General features: G+C 38.9%; 1 long non-coding RNA gene across 1 annotated transcript in view; it reads left to right on the forward strand.

The window, feature by feature from the left end:
* Positions 1-4,313: 4,313 nt before the first annotated feature.
* LOC116686683 (uncharacterized) overlaps positions 4,314-11,501 on the forward strand; it is a 20,338-nt gene continuing 13,150 nt past the window's right edge. The window contains exon 1 of the long non-coding RNA XR_004331328.1: positions 4,314-4,327. This is a non-coding gene — a long non-coding RNA (uncharacterized LOC116686683). The remainder of the gene's footprint in view (positions 4,328-11,501) is intronic.

The following is an 11,501-nucleotide window of genomic DNA, read 5'->3' on the forward strand; positions in this document are numbered from 1 at the left end:
CATTTTATAAGTGGGGGAATGCGGCCCCACAAATACTGCTTGCTAAACATGCCTATTCTGGTGTGTTCTTCTGTTCCAACTGGCTGAATTTGTACATTAACAAGCAAATAGAGTTTGGTATTTGTACATGTTGCTCTGTTCTGTTGTGCCACTGCCGATTCGAGCAACCACTTTTTTAAATGTGGGAATCATAGCAACGTTTTTATCCAGTTTCCCTTTTTGAATGACTTATAGATTACCGCCGCCTGCTGGTATGGAGAGTTATTTCCTCTCACACAGGTGCAAAACGTACATGGTACTTGGCCGTGGGCTGTAGTCTCTGCGGTGTGGCCGTGAGGCAACGCCACAGACGGGCTTCGTCACCACTAGTTCCTGGCTGTCGGCTTGGTGTGTCAGGGCCTTTAATGAATTTGGTGATCTTCTAACTATTTTTCTAGCGCTGCGAGCTGGTCAAAGTGCCCACCCATCCTATGAAATATTTTAATATCTACTAAGTGGATTGGCAAAAAATGTCATTTAGACAATCAAGGATTACAGGAATTGTGTCTCTCACACAGTGTTACACAGTGTTACAGTATGAACAAGCAAATAAAGAAGAAAGAAAGAAAGTTAATGGTGCCCAGATGATGAATCCTATTGGCTTTGGTGAATCCCTGACTTTTCCTTTAGCGCCACCATGAGGTTGGCATTAGTTTTGGCTGAAATATGACAACCATTATTGAATGGATTGCAGACAAATTTGGTACTCACTTTCATGTCCCCCTTGGAATGAACTGTAACAACATTGGTGAGCTTTTAATGTGTAGCGCCAAAATCAGGTCAGATTTTTTACTTGTCCAATACTTTTATTTAGGACCAAATGCCTGCAAAACAAATTACATTCCTATAAACTTCAGTTGTATTTTATGTTCAGTTCAACTTCAAAAGTCCAAGGGGATGCCAAAACTTTTACAGATCGTGTAAAAATGCACACAATTACTAGGGTCTTAAATTAATCATAATTAAGGACCTTGATATATTAATATTTAGTGTTTTACAGATTAGAAAAACAGCATGTGGCAACTTGCTGAACAGTATGTAGTGCCTGATATTAAAAACATCAAAGCTATCAACTGCAGTTTTACACACCTCCCAGGTACTTTCACATAAGCCCTTTGTGGAGCAGAGTAAATGGAAGTGAGCAAGACTGATGCTGTCAGAACAAAGTGGCCTGTGGATGAGGTTGTCATAAGGTTGACAGCATACTGCTCTTTTCAAGAAATACATGCTTTTCTAAAATACTCTAAAGGTTTCTTAAAACATTGATATTCTGGCATTTTCCATACCCTCTAAGTGAAGCAGAATGTGAACCATAACCATGTACAGTAGTGTACAGTTTCCCCGTTTATATTTTTCATCTGCTTTAATACACGGATATCTGCAAGGAGCTATGGTAGCCCAAACCACAGCTGGGTGCATTAAAAAGTTATTCAAAAAGACTATGGAACCTATTTTAACAATTTAAGCACACGGCCTGAAGCGCACGGCCTGAAGCACATGGTGCGGGTGTGTTTAGGGCGTGTCCAAATCCACTTAACGGTCTATGGTTTGAAGGCGGAAAAAAGGGACTGTGCGCCAGGCGCATGGTTCAAGAGGGTTGTACTTAGTGTCTTTATTAATTCATAGGTGTGTTTTGGGTGTAACATGCAACGAACAAATGAGAGTGTCATCTCCCATTTCATTTAAAAGCCAGGCGCGTTTGTACATTGCGTTTGTGCGGATTGCTATTATGATGACGGATTTGTCATGTTTTTATTCGTAATCTTCTGCATATTTGTGTGCTTCTGCGCCTCCCTGTGTGTGTGTGTAACAAGCAGAATGTAGTGTGCGCGCGCTGTGCATAAGCCTAGACGCATTTTACTAATTCGCTGTTAAAATGACATTTAAATGCTGTGCTATTGACTTTAGACCATATTTGTGTTGGTCAATCAGTTGATTACTTCCCGCTTCCTCAAGATAGCAATACGGCAAGAATTCACCTGAACACACCTAAGACCAGCACGCCCATGGGTGCAAAGATGGGCGCAGGTGTATTTGCTATTTAAACGACGTGGGCGTTAGACGGGAAATTGAAAACTGCTTCGGTCTTAAACTATCAAAGACACATGCATCGGGCTTTCAATGTGCTGCGCCAGGTGGAAGATAGGGCCCTATATGTTTAGTGATGCAGGAAGTGATAGATTAGATTAAAGGGTGACCTGCAGGTTACTACTGGCATTGTAAAAGTGCAGAGGATAGAAAGAAACCTAAAATACTTCATGGTGTCATGGTAATCTCTTATGGGACATTCATACAGTAGAAGGCTATATGCTTCCCACAAAATGGTGAATGAAGCATGTGCTTTTTTTAGTTAAATCTTTACCACAGACTTCCCGTTGAAGTTTTAAAAATCATTCTATTTTGTCATTGTATTGATTCGTTTTTTCAATGCAGCACAAAATAATTTGTATTAGAGCCAAGGTTGCATGTGCAATGTTAAATATGGATAGGCCTGCAGTACATACAGTATATGCAAACACACATGTACAGTACACACACATGCAAAGTCAATCAGTTTTCCATTGCTCTCTTTAATCTATTGAGTTATATGGTTCTCCTATATTTTCTGTTGGTGAACTCAATCATTAATGAATTCATACTTGTGACCCTCTTATTTCATTAATCTAGTTTAAACAAGCATTAACAAGTCCAACATGTTTGTACAAGGGGTGGACAAAATGCAATGAACATCTGATTAATGGATGTAATGCAATCCGATGCAACAGCCCTGAAACAAAGACTTTTGGTCATTTGCGAGATTAAAGTTTGTAAATCTGTGAGGCACCATAAGGTGTGTATTTTTGTGTTCGGTAGGCAGTGGACCAAGGCTTCCTATCAAGCAGGAACATTGGAAGAACTTTCTCAGAGATAGGACCGTCAAGCATAAGGACAGAGAGGGCAGGACAAGAGAGTTGCACATCAGTGCTCTGTCTCTGGAAGGCACAGGAGGCACTTACATCACTGCAGCTGTCTCTACAAAGCCTGGCAGTCAGCCCATTACAGCGAGTCTGCTGAACCATTGTCAGTGTTGCATTGACTTAATGTCTCAGAGCTTAGAAAAAGGTAGTTGAGTAGCAAGGATGTTTGCTGTTTTGCTAAACTGGTAGTCCATTACTTCTGTTCTGTTGTCTTCTATATATTCTGTATTAGACCAAAACGATGAACTGTTCAACATAGCATCAGATTCGTTGAGGTCATTGATACTCTCACAGTTATGTTTAAAGTTCCCTCGTTTATCTTTCTTGTTTGCTACGGGGTAGAAAATATCATAGAAATATCTTGACAACATGTGATTAATCAGTGTGAGAACTCTGTTTTCATTATACCAAGATGAAAAGATTTACCACATGTTTATTCAGTCAAGAAGTGGTGATGAAGCCAAGCCGAAAATGCTTATCAGGAGCTCTGCTCCCCAGCAGGAGAGGCTCTTCAGCTCTGATCAACGGGCTACTAAACCAATCAGGTTCTCATTTGGCGCCAATCAAACTATTTGTTTCTGTCTCATATTTCATGCTGGGATCATGCCTAGCAGAAAGACGACTAATGGGCTTAGAGTGCGTGCGTGCGTGCGTGCGTGCGTGCGTGCTTGAAAGCAATACTTGAGTAAAAGTAAAAGTATCTTACCAGAAAATGACTTTGGTAAAAGTTAGTCACTTTTTAGAATATTAATTTTGTAGTAAGGAATAAATAAGATGCTTAGGGGAGATGTAGTGGAATAAAAGTATACATTGTATTTAGGAAATGTAGGGGAGTAAAAGTCAAAGTTTACAGAGATATGAGTAAAGTACAGATATGATATAAGTAAAGTACAGATACTTCGTTACATTATGTTGGAAAAATGTAACTGTTAAATGTATGTCAGTCAGATTTGTGTGTTTTAATAAACTGCTTTTGCCTAGGTTCACATACCTTCACAGCTATTTTTTAATGAACCTGGGAAGGCTTCTTACCTTCCCTCCTTTCAAATGTCATGTTGAGTTTTAATTGCCTTTCAGATAGTACAGCTGTTTAAGGCGTGGAGATGCAAGGGAAATTTCAATGTATAAGTGGCCACTGCAGAATTTACTCTTCAGTCCATCTCTGTACTCATTGAAGTGTATGTGATTGACTTCTTGCGCAAGTAAACTTTGTTGAAATAATTCTAGTGATTGTTTGTCGTCTTTTGGTAATACTTTTTCTAACACATTACAACACTGATGATAACTTAAAAAAGGTAGGTGATGCTGAGAAATAACTTACAATTTGAGATGTATGGGACGTAGGAGAGAAGAGAAAGGGAAGATAAGAGGTTTTTGCTCATTAAGCATGTCATGTCTGACTTCATGAAGAGAGAAATCACTGCTACCTGATTGCATTTATCCTATAAATGACCTTTTTCAACTTTCATGTCCCTCTTTAGCTCTTAAATCTTTGTGAAGCTGAAACCAAAAGTCTTAAAAGTCCACCATAAATGCTGGGGTTAAACCCAATCAGAACTGTTTCCTGTAGTGAAGCAAAACAACCGTGAAGGCCAACCAATATACGCACAGCAAATTACAAAAGAGGGATATATTTTGGCCAACAGGTCTCTTAGGCTGCCTGCTCTGGAAAAGATTATGTAATTAGTGCTTATCAAATAACCTTATTTAATGACCTTATTAAATGACCTCATTTTGGAGCGATTTCGTCATACATCTGCTAAAAGAGATTAAATGTTTAATATTTATTATCTTGAACATTAAACGACTTGACTGTGGCAAGAGATACGTTTGGGATAAAAACTTTCCTTGGCAGGATTGACAAGTTGAAACACTGAAAGACCCATTATTACTATCTTGCTCTTCACCAAATGTCTTTACTTTATCCGTCCAGTCTAAAGAAAGCAAAATTCTGCTGTCTATTCTATTGTTAGGATCGCAACCTTCAACTTTCCCGTCAATCAACCTGCTATCATTTACCGAGCAAATCCTGGCAGGCACTAAGTCAGACACGGCTATCATGCAGCCAAAATAGAAGAAGTGTGTAAGAAAAATGAAAGTAGGACGGGAAAAGAGGGTGATGAGAGTAAGTTCTATGCTTGCATGCAGCTGAGCTGAATTCCTCTTGCCATCCATCTCTGTCCCACCATTTCCGACCCACTGACAGAAGATATCCTGATTGCAATGATGCATTTGTGTCTGTTATTCTGCTCCATAATGTAAAAGCCCCTTGATCTGTAGGACTGACTGAGTGACTGAACAGACAAGTTACACTGGATGGAGCGAAATTTGGAAAACAAAACAGAACAAAGCAGAATGTTCCGTAAAGGAATGAGCAAAGATGTATTAAAGGTGTAAAATATAAGACTAGACAATATAGATAGTTAATACTTAACTGTGCTTTGGCTGTATTAACAGCAAACTAATTCATTAGAGTGCCTGTTGCCATGGACCCCAGTTAATTGATAGAAGTTATCTCTCATTAAGTCTCAGTATGTCATTACTTTGAATGGTAGCTACAGTGAAAAATAATCAGCATCCATTCGTTAACCATGTCCCAAGGCTAGAGGCTACCAATGCTTTCAAATGCTGGTGAGTCCCTGTGGTTTGAACACATCCTCTGCATTACTTTTTGTCAAATGTAGTGTATTGCAGTAGTTATAGGCACTATCTTAGCAGAAAACTTGGCAAAACATAGTGTAAAAAATCAGTGCATATAAATATGGTTGTTTAAGGCTTCACGTTTTATGTGCATTTCCTTTCTGAGAAAAAGAAAACACTATAACAACCTGATCTACATCAACAGATGGAGTTTTGCCTTTAACCTCAGCTTTTACGCCAACATAAACATTAAGTACTTAAAGTCAAATGGAAAATTTAACAGCCACCCCAGGTGTTAAAGTTGACTGAACCAATGCCCATCCCTTTGCATTCCTCATTTGCCCAGATGTACACTCTTATATTAGACTGTTGTATAAACCAGAACCAGCTCAGAAAACAAATCCTAACAAGATGCTCGGTCGAACCTAATGTATGAGTTGGCCACAACTATCCCTTATGGAATTTCCAGCTCAAATCACAAACAACCTGAATAACTCAGACAGATTTGTGCTGCCCTTGTTACATTACATACAGTATGTGTGATATTTATGACACAATACTTGCACGATCTTAAGGAAGTGTGTCTGTGAGGATTACAGATTCAAAACAGATACAGCTCATAGAAACTTGGTAGTTAATTTAGAGTGAGGTGTGTATGGCTATCCACTTCAACTGAGTTGTGTCATATTGAATAGATCCGGTTCCTTTGAGACTGCTGTCCTGCATCAGTGAATCTGGATCCATTCTAGCTGAGTGTATACACTAAGACTTTAGGGCTCTTTTAGCTTCTTTGAGAGAGGGAACCAACTCATTGAAGATCAAGTTTGAGCAGATCAGGCATTCTACCCGACCTGGTATTTTTGCCAGTTCATCCATTCAGCAAGTAATTAGAACAAAGACTACATGTTTCTTGAAGAACGAGACATCTGACAACAAGTTTAGAAATATCCTTCCTCTGTAGCTGGGGCAACAAGTGGAAAATGTGATGCTGTCTGTCCCAGTGATTTGTTTTTACAACCATCAGTGGTTGCACATTCAGAAATGTTTAAATTCTACTCTTAATAAGGTAAAAGTTGAGTTTATCTATTGAATGAGTGTGTTTATTTTTTTGATTGTGAAGTTGGAATTTGAATCAGTTATGGTGATAAATGTCCCTATAGAAGAAATTTAATATTTACATCAAAGTTTCTAATTTGTCTTTCATGTTTATGTTCTGATATTAGTAGAAGAAAGATATTAAAAAGAAATTACTATTAAACTCTGGCTGAATTGGACCAATTTGCACAAAGATAATGGTGTGGTGACCCACGATATAGAGACATTCACTGGAGATTGCGGCTCCTATAACTAGGGAGCTCACTGGGATGAGGGGGCCGTTGTTGGGACACTATTTCAGGCTGTGTGGTTTATGAGGTTCGCTGTGTCACCTGGAAGTGTGACCTGAAGCTGTAAGCTGTGGATTAAAGTGGGAGTAAACAGACAACTGAATTTAACTTCTCCGTCTCGGAAGTGCCGCACTCCCACGTTGATGACCCGGCATTTTTGTTTCCTGTTGGGGCCGCTGTTTCACTGCCTTCATGGACCACAAACCACTGACTTTGGCCATGGCCAAGACTTCTGAGCCTTCAAGGCTTCTGAGGTTAAAAAGCTTTAAGCTAAACGGTCTAAAGTGTGGTAGTTTTTCACTCGACAGGATTCTATCACCAGGAGTTCCGGTCCAGAACGTGCAACAGTCTTTAGCTAAAGACACAGCGTACCGTAGCCTACCAGTAGCCTGCAGCTTTCCTTTTTCAGACACCATGGCTGCTGCCAGAGTCTGAGATGTCGAAGAAACAGAACTAGAAAATTCTCACTACAGGATTTTTTTTAATGTGGCCTTGCTATACAGATTGCATGTACATCTGGCCTTTCTGAACCCAATGCGTTCCACAGTATGTCCATCGGTTTTAAAGGCAGGATTACAAAAAAATTAGGAACTTTTCTGAACTTTCCAGACTGTTCTTGTATTTTCCTTTACCCACTTAGTCCTTATATTCACATTTTAAATGATTATGTATCTAAAATGTCCTTGTAAAAATATTTAGTAAAAGCACCAATTGCCAACCCTATAATGTCGTTGTAATATTGACATTTTCTCCATAAAACCCAGCCCCACATTGACATGAGTTTTTCCTTGTCCAGATTACATATCCAGATACATATTGTGTTTTTAATGCCAGGTGTGAAGGGGCCTTAGAAACCATTATACAGTATTCTACATGGTCATCTGCTTTTAAGCCCCTGCATGTGTTTTGGATGTGTTCTTGATGTGTTCTGAAACTTTTTGAAGTTTGTTCAATCAGTCAGTAGTCTTTTTTTCTGTCCAAAGTTGAATGGGGATGGCTATTATGCACCTATAGGCAAGGACACAAGAAGGCAAAAGAAAATTTTGTGCAGACCATCTATTATCCAGTGTATGCACATCTCTCTGTGTGGGTGTCTCTTCTCAGATGTGTTTGTGTGTGTGAAATGATTTTGTCCAGCCCACAGAGTCCATTAAAGGAATTATGAAGATGTGTGTAGCCTCGATGTCAGTTGTTCAGTGCTGGAGTTCAGAATATTATGGCTGCCATTATCAGATTGCCAAGCCAACGGGACACGTCACACATAAGCCTACACAAACAGTACATAGTAAACAGCCTTTAGTTCCATGTCTCACAGCACACCACTACCCATTAAGGGGAATATGGGAAACTGCTAATGGACTGTCAGTTATTATAAAAGTACCAAGCCAAAATTTTGAGAAAATATTACAAAATACAGAATCTGACCAACACTAACAAGATACCCCACATTATAAAGTATAGGTAAAATACAAATGTCATTTTACCCATGAAGAATAGTGCCAAGAACAAACAAAACATTACACTGAGTGAACAGGGCTGATATGAGAGGTGCATAAGAGATTAGATAGAAAACGGTAACAGAGAATTATGCATACAAAATAGATCTGCAAGCTAATGCGACATCACTGAATGGAATAAAGCTAATGGGAGTAGGGGATCACATATTAGACACAATCCAAATGCTATAAGAGCCCATCATGAATAGCCAATTTAAAGGGAAAGGTTTGACTAATACTAACACATCACACATGAAAAACACTTGAAAAGTCTAATACATAACTTTGAAGCTTACATAAGAAATTAAATATCTAACATCAATAGCGTCTGTTCCATGGAAGAATGCTTACTATTAATACACAGCATAACAGAACATTAGGGTAACGAACAAGTTACAGCATATTATAAAGCCAACATATATTGCATTTATGGATGGGTAATCGCAAAAAAATAAAACTTTCTTCATGCTCCTCTTCATCACACATTATAACAGGACATTGCACATACAAATCAGAATTGCCTAATGCTAAGGGGATGTCAGACATTATGCCAAGTTACAGCTGATATAAAATGCATCATTGTATGGAGACAATTTGCTTGCCCTTGCAGCTATAGCTGCCGCATGTTGACTCATTTCTCAGAGAACAGGAAATTGGACAGTGAATGAAGCCAAGTTGAAACATCAGACACTAATGTCAGGATATCAGAATAACTAGAAAGCATTCGTGTCAAATGTGTTTGGGTAACAAGACCGTGCAGCCCCTTTTAATGACAATGTACCACAGTCAAAAACTTTGCTAATGTGATCCCATAAACAACGTTGAACGTCATTAAGACGTGGAGGAAAAGTGACATGGAAGAGTTAAATGGCTTGTATAAAAGGAGCCCTATATGAGATGGAGTTACATAAAATCTAAATGGATGTACTCAGTGCTCAGCCACAGTGAAGAGACTTCTAGACTCTTCATCCCTATTCTATTGCTGTTGCCTTCAGCTGCGGGGAGAGACAGAAGACAGAGAGGAGTACAAAAAAGAGAGTAGAAGAGGGAAGTGTAAATTAATTGTGGAGGTGCAAGCAGAGCAGAGAAAGGGAGAGGAAGATGGAAAAGGAGAGTAGCCAACGTGGAATGACAATAAGAGGAGTGAGTTGATAAAATGTGGAGAGAGGAAAACAAAGTGGGGTTGGAGTGGTTTAATTGGTTCCCAAGTTAGTGTTTGTCTGCTTAACATTTTAATCCATGATGTAATTATTTGATTACACCTACTAGAAATGTTATCGGTCTATTGTTAGTTGCTATTGGCCTCCACACAATGGCAAATTGAGTTAGAATAGACTTGACTTCCAGCTCTGTAAGAGGAAATCAGTGGAAAATATTCGAGGGGGGGGGGAAAAGAGCAGAGAAACTAAATCAGGGATCAGGCATTTGCATGTCAATTAATATGATTGTGTAGCAGGGTACCTGACCCCAAACCTTCTTTCTAAACCACTCAAGCTGGAGGAGCAGGTGGTGGAACAGGTCAAGATTTTTTTAGTCCCTGGAAAATCAACTACCACCTGTCCTGCTTCACAGAACCTCTGCCCAAAAAGAGAACTTACAAAAACTCTTTTATTACCACCAAATAGACTGTGACCACTTTTTTTATTGTAGCTTTGCACACCTACTCTTAAAGCTGTAGTGCGTAGTTTCTGACGCCCCCATGAGGAATTCTAAGTAACAACAACAACAGTGTCGGCGCTTCCATATGATACAAGCCTTCTGTGACCGCACACCACCCCCACCCCTCCTCCACGCAGTTGCTTCTTGCCAAGGAGGATTGATAAAAAACATGGTGGACTCGTCACAAGAGGTAACTATCTTCACTCGAGTTTCTGTGCGTGAAAGTCACCGGATGACACATTCTTCTGAACATAGCCATACTGAGAAATACAGAGAGAGTTGTGTGGAGCAGATATATCTAATGAGCTTTGTAGCAACTCATTTGGCAATGCCTTGAATGTAACAGACGTTAATTAATATCCAGAAGTTACGCACTAAAGCTTTAATGGTTTATGGAGTTGTTTATGTTTTAATTTAAATTAATGTAAGTCTTTAATGAGTTTGTTTTTTATGTTGTCTGAGAGCCACTAACCAAAGACAATTTTCTATTGTGATATTTGTTTTTTGAATTTGGATTCATGATTTAATGCAGCATGCCTCTGTTCCATTGTTAGCACTAACCACCCCTCTCTAAGTCAAGATGTTTATAATTTGTTCTCAACATGATTCATATTCCATCTCAATGAATTTGTCTTGAACTCATTGTTAAACAAGTAACACCCCAGTATGATTTCAACCCGGCAGCAAAACTGAAGGCATGTTCTGTTCTGAACAAATACAGCGATGAAGCCAGAGATAGAATCTGTTAAAAATATTCTTAGACAGATTAGCATATTTTAATAACTTGAGTTAAACCGTTAATTCCCATGAAAAATATAATTTGCAGTCCCTGATAATTCCACTGATCTACAAATTAAAACGTATAATTCTGTGAATTATTGATTCCCTGCAGTGCAGTTTGTTTTTGTGATGGTTTTTCAAAGCTTCAATCAGGTAGAGTAGGATTTTATTTGGCTTTTATTGTTAACATGTTAGTTACCCTAAAAACCTGCATGTAAAATGCAATCGTATTAAATTTCAAATGTTAAGTGAAAATTTTTACTTGATGTGTTTCTAACTAACTAATAACTAACTTTAAGAGGGCCCGGCGTCACGGGGGCTCTTAAGGGGGCTTGGTCCCCTCACATCTAAATAATGTTGCAGTAGACTATTATTTCAGTATCATCTGTATACCAGTGGATCATTTGAACTGCTAATTAAAACGTTGCCCTGCTCTGTATGCACTCATTTCTAATGAGCTAATTGCCTCTAAATTATGTACACATTTTAAAATGAGTTTGTAAAACTCTTGGAGGGGGGGGGGGGTGGAAACTTCTTGCTGCTTG

Source organism: Etheostoma spectabile, chromosome 3, assembly GCF_008692095.1.
Source record: "Etheostoma spectabile isolate EspeVRDwgs_2016 chromosome 3, UIUC_Espe_1.0, whole genome shotgun sequence".
Classification (NCBI taxonomy): Eukaryota; Metazoa; Chordata; class Actinopteri; order Perciformes; family Percidae; genus Etheostoma; species Etheostoma spectabile.